Raw genomic sequence first — 6,112 nt, 5'->3', positions numbered from 1 at the left:
ACCCAAAGCATTGCGTTTCTACCCTCCTTCATCATGACAGGCCTCGCACGAAGCGGAACCGGGCATCTCCTCCTCCCCCAGTGGGGTCTAGGACCACCTTAGACCACCATATTCCTGCTACTTCCTCCTCCCCCAGGCCCCTCACCTCCCTTGCACATGGGATTGGGCCAAAGATCTACTTTCCCCTTCCTCCTGCCCCCGTCTTCTCACCACACCCCACGGCCTGCAACCAACCCTCCCATGCCCCCCTGAAGCTCTCCCCCCGCCCCTCCTGCCTCGGCCTGCCCAGCAGCGTCGGCCTGTTTGTGGCGAGCACGGTTCCCCATTGATCCAGCTGTCTGGCAGCGAAGCTATCTGATCAATCCAGGCGGCAGTAATGAACCTCCCAACACGTCTCTTCCCAAAGAATAAACCAGCCCTGGCCCAGGCGGTTAATATTTAACTGAATAAGGGCCATAAATATGGAAAATGGGACTTTTAATTAAATAAGCAGCTTTTAAAAGGCCCCTTGGGCTAGAGAGGCTTTTGTTTAAATATGATTGATTTGACACGTCCTTTTCCTCGCGCTATCTCGCTCTCGCCCACTCCTCGGAGTCTAACAAGCAGGGACACTCGGTCCTTGTCACACCGGCTGCTGGGCTTGTTCCCAGGGGCTAGAGCCAGCCCCGGGAGGGGAGGAAGAGGAGCGGCCCCACGGCTGGCTGGCTGCCTCAGGGCTTTCCTTGCACCCTGACGGGCATGATGGGGAGTTAAGCCGCAAGGAAGCAGCAGAGGAAATCTTTGGGTTTGGGACCGTGGGGAGGGTGATAGGGAATGGGTGGCAGGGCCGTGCAAACTGCCCTCATGCTGCTGCACCCACTGCTAGTTCAGCCACAGCCCCCTGCTACTCCCTGGCCTCCCACACACGACTCTGCCAGCGGCCCTCAGGCCGGACCCTGCAGCACCGCTGTGACTCCAGGCCAGAGAGCTTTGCCAATGCCCTGCTGCTCCCCCTGCCCTTCCAACCCCGGTCTCCAGCTCTGCACTGCCCACGTACCTGACTCCTGCCCTGAGACACTCGTGCAGTCCTCAGCAAGCTCTGCCAACGTACATCTGCCTGCAACCGTCTTCCTGCTCCAGGACTGTTCCCACGCACTGTGCTGCTAGCGCCGGAGGAGAACACTTGCTTTTCCCATTTGCTCTCCTCCAGGAGAAGGGAGTTCTGCGGTAAAGATGGAGGCTCCATTTCCAAGGAGGTTCACTTACTGCTCAGGCATGCACCGTGTGGCAAAGCTTGGTTGCCCCACCCTGGCAGAGCTCAGGCCTGGGTGGCACAAGCAAACATTTGCAGAGGTTCACAGGGGAAGGCCAGATACAGAGCCCATCAGTTCCCTGGTGGAAGGGGCTGGAGAAAAACTAACATTCAGTGGTTTGACTGGGGAATCTTCCATTTATTATCCATCAGCTCCATACCCTGCAGGCTGGATTTCCCCCCCTCCTGCCCTCTCCTCCCTGGGTTGCCCAGCCTCTGCAGGGACTTGGGTGCTCCAAGAATTGGATAGAAAGACACCTCCACCCCCTTTGCCTAATTGCTCTGAACTTTCCCCTTCTCCCCACAACAGCTTCTTGCTTCAGCCGCAAACTTGGAGGGGGCAAAAGGCTAAGGCTTAGGTCCACGGAGGTATTTAGGAGCCTAACTCCCATGGATTGCAGTTGGAATCAGGCTTCTAAATACCTTGGGGGAGCTGGACCCAAGTGTCCAGGAAGGTCTTTGCCATCAGGTCGTCCCCGTTGTCCATCAGAGCCCAGAAGTGCAATGTCAGGTGTTTCTTCACCCTTTCCCCAGGAGGGAGGATTGAGCTGGTGAACTCGCTACAGACCACCAAGGCCTAGCACATGCTGCATCCACTGATCCACTCCTATGGGCTGCTGCATTAGTGTTCTATTGCAGTAAAGTCCAGAGGCCCAGCTGAGATTGGGGTCCACTGTGCTAGCTGCTCGAGAGACAGGCCCTGCCCTAATCAGCTCATAGTGTCAATGGACAGGACAGACACAGGGTGCATGGGGAGACTGAGGCACAGAGGGGAAGTGATTTGCTCAAGGTCATTTCCTGACCCCCAGGCCAGTGCTGTACCCAGCCTGTCTCCTTCCCGCACCCTCCCCAGATCCCTTGTTCTGTGGTGACACGCCAGCAAACCTGGAGACAACTCCATATCCCAGACCATTCTGCTGCAATGGGCTAAACCATCATAGCCAACAATGACCACAGGGCAGCAGCCAGGATGCTCGTGTCACCAGAGAAGCAATAGGAGCAGTGCCTGAAAGCCAAGCTGATACCACAGCTATCCCGGCTCCCTGGGGAGTGAGAGGCAAGGTCAAGGCTTGAGCACTGCTCCCCCTAGTGGTAGGACGTTTCCCGCAGCGCTGTGGTTATGGTAAAATACATTAAACCACATTTTCTTTAAAGTTCCTTAACATGAGGCTCATTTAGGCTTCAGGTTGTTTTTATTTTAAAGCTATTTTGTAGATTCCAGTTTATTTCCTACTGGGTCAAATTTTTTTGTCTGAAACTTTTTTCCTTAAAAAATGCAGATTTGGCGGCACCGAAACATTTGGCAAGTTCATGTCTGGTTCCCAGAACTGTGTCAGCTGGGGAAAAACCTAAAAGTAGTTTTCAAATAATCAGAGTGTTTCATTTGGCTGTTTTCAAAACAAAAGGTTTGATTTCTTAGGATAAAACGGTTTCATTTTAAAATTCATTTAAATTTTTTAATAAAAACCATCAAAACTGGTTACAAACGCTCAGCGTCGAACTCCAATGTTTTGTTTGACCCCAAGCGATTTTTCCCCCAGACTTTTTGATTCGCCAAAAGTTCTGAAAAATTTAGTTTTTGGTTCAACCGCAAATGATTTTTCTCTTCTGATTTTTCGGAATTGCCAGTGAATTGAGAATCTGTTCTATGCACCTTGTTGTGTGTCACAGATACAGGGCACCTGGCACCCCTGCTTCCAATCTCACTGAACACACCCCACTCAGATGGTAGGCAAACCCAGGATTACCCCACTCTCCCCAGGCTGGTCTCCGCTGTAATTCCCTTGGCATCAGCTGTGATTGCTCAGCAGGATCAACCTTCCCATCAGGAGCTGGAGGTGAGCACGGGGACCTCACACCAAACTTTTCAAAACAAAGTATTTTTAATCTCAAAAGTAGGAACAAGGCATCACCAGAGCAAAGGGTTCTTAACACAATGGAAGGTCTATACACATCTCTATCTTACCTAGATGCTTAGGGAGGCCTAGCTTGTCCCAGACACCCCCACCTCCTGGGACTGGGACTGCACTGCAAAACAAGGGGTGTTCCTAATCCAGGTTAAAACAGCAATGAAGACACAGCAACGTGGCTTGTAAATGCATTAGGAGCTCAGCTCAAGACTATAGTGGGGTTGAACTGGCACTGCTAATGTGAGTTTAAACTAGGCTGATCAGATGTCCTGATATTAGGGGCTTTGTCTTATATACGTTTGACACTCTGCATCTCCGGAGAACACCCTGCACCCCCATGTTCATCCTTATAAGAAGATTGTGTGGTATCCAATGCAAAGTTTGTCATGTCAGGTGTCTTGATGCACAGAGCACTGTTGTTATAGTAACGTTATAGGTTATATGAGGCTGAAAACGTGTCCTCATGGCTTAAACCAAGCCCAGGCAAAACTCCTCAGGAACAGAGGGGTAGTTCACACCTCATCAGGGCGTGTATGGGACAAACCCAGCCCAGCCTCACAGGAACAAAGGACACTGGCCTAGCAGAAACAAAGGATCTGTTGGACTCTCGAGTGAGTCACCCCCCTTCCCTGGGTCAGTCAGGGACTACACTGAGGTAATACTCACCTGACCCTGAAGGGAGGGGGAGCAAAGCCATGAGGGAAGAAAGAACATGATAAAAGGGCGAGACGTTTGCCATGTTCTTCCTCTCTCTTCCACCTCCATCTACAGACATCACCACCAAGCGACTGAAGGGCTGATCAAAGGGGAGAGCCTGGCTGACGGGCAACCAGCCAGCCTGTGGCGAGAGGCATCTACGTTTGTCAGGGCACTGAAAGGGTTAAGATCAGCTTAGAATGCGTTTGGCTTTTATTTCATTTGACCAAATCTGACTTCTTGTGCTTTGAGTTATAATCACTTAAAATCTGTCTTTTGTAGTTAATACATTTGTTTGTTTATTCTACTTGAAGCAGGGCATTTGATTTTAAGTGCGTCAGAGACTCCCCTTGGGAGAACAAGCCTGGTGCATATCAATTTCTTTGTTAAATTGACAAACTCATATAAGCTTGCAGCATCCAGTGGGCATAACTGGACTCGGCAAGACGGAGGTTCCTAGGGTTGTGTCTGGGACCGGAGATATTGGCTAGTGTCATTCAGCTGCACAATCCAAGCAGCTTACGTGCCAGAGGTTGTGCGTGAAGAGCCCAGGAATGGGGGTTCTCACAGCAGAGCAGGGTAAGGCTGGCTCCCAGAGTCAAGGATTGGAGTGACCTAGCAGTTCACCGGTCCAGATAACACCAGGGGAACGTCACAATAGGACCTTATTATGCCACCCCACAAAGAACCTTATCACCCTGCCTCCCATCCCCATTTTTCATACTTCCTATTTGGTCACTCTAGTTTAAACCCAAATTGCTGTGTCTTCACTGCTATTTTAACCCAAATTAGCTAACCCAAATGAAGAACACACCTTCGTTTTTTTGCAGTGAAGACATAACTTCAGTTATTGCCAACTCTCATGACTCTGCCATGGGTCTCAGGATAATCACTGTTTTTCTTAAAGCCCCAGCTCCTGGAGTCATGTGGAGATGTGACGATTTCAGCCCTGACTCTTAGAGAAACAGTAAGCTTCTGGCTCTCGGGGCTGTGGAGAAAGCATCAAAATGTGACCCCAGTGCACCCTAGAGGCAAAAAAAGCAGAAGGCACCCCCCCAAACTAGTATTTTTACATAATCTCACAATTTGAAAGCCAATCTCATGACTGGTGGTGAGCCTGACTCATGATTTTGGAACGTTTGGGGCTGGCAATCCTGTAACTTGCCTGTCTCTCCCTGTGCTTCTCTTCCATTCCAAAGTTCTGCAGTTGCCTGCCTGGAGGTCCCCAGCCAGGTGGTCTCAGCATGGACCAAGGCAAACTCTAAGGGGAAAGACTCTTGCATTGTCCTTTAAGTATTGGGAAGCAGGGCACCGGGAAGCTAATTGTCTCCTGGATGGGAGGGCATTAACCCTTTGTACCACCATAACAATCAGACAGATGGAACATATATGATTCATGAAATATTACCGGCATCTCCCATGTCCATAGGTGCCGACTCTGTGGATGCTCCGGGGCTGGACCACCCATGGGGGGGGGGGGGAAAAGAGGGTGCTCAACACCCACCAGCCACAGCTGTTTGGCGGGGCCTCTGATTGGTTGATTGGAGATGCCATCAAACAGCTGATGGGAGGTGCCACCAAGCAGCTCTTTGGAAGAGGGATTTGGGGGAGGGCAGAGAGCAGTGAGTGGGCAGGGGCCTCAGGGACGGTGCGGAATGGGGGGGGATTTTGGGGGACAGGGCCTCTACTCTGCACCTGTGAAACAGGGAGAATGATTCCTCCTTTCTGCCCCTCTTTGGCTTGTCTCTTTAAACTGTCAGCTCTTTGGGGCAGGGGCGTAGACTGGTTGTTGCTGGGCTGACCACCAGGAAACTCTGAAGAATCTAGCCTGGGCCTTTGAAGTCCATGGGAGTCCCACTCCCTGCCCCCGATGGAGCCATGCTCCATCTGGCCAGTAACACTGCCTGGTTTCTATCAGCCCTCCTCCCGCTCGTCATTCAGCCTCTGGAGATCTTCCAGGACAATACCACTGCTGGTGACCCACTTTGCCCCACTTGGAGACCTGGGAGAGAGGGAGGGAGACATTCTCCTTGAGTCTAGGGACCAGTACGAGGGTGAGGCAAGAAATCAGGACCGCGAATGAAGCGTTGACTCAAAGAGCCGATGCATCAGGGAACGAACTGCCTTTTATGGTTACAGTCTGTTTCCAGTGTGCACTGAACAAAGGCCCTTTTCTGAATCATAAAGCATTTTACAGGAGCCCCACTTTGTTTAA

Source organism: Mauremys reevesii, linkage group 18 (genome assembly GCF_016161935.1).
Source record: "Mauremys reevesii isolate NIE-2019 linkage group 18, ASM1616193v1, whole genome shotgun sequence".
NCBI classification, from domain to species: domain Eukaryota; kingdom Metazoa; phylum Chordata; order Testudines; family Geoemydidae; genus Mauremys; species Mauremys reevesii.
Note: the sequence above shows the minus strand (reverse complement) of the source record.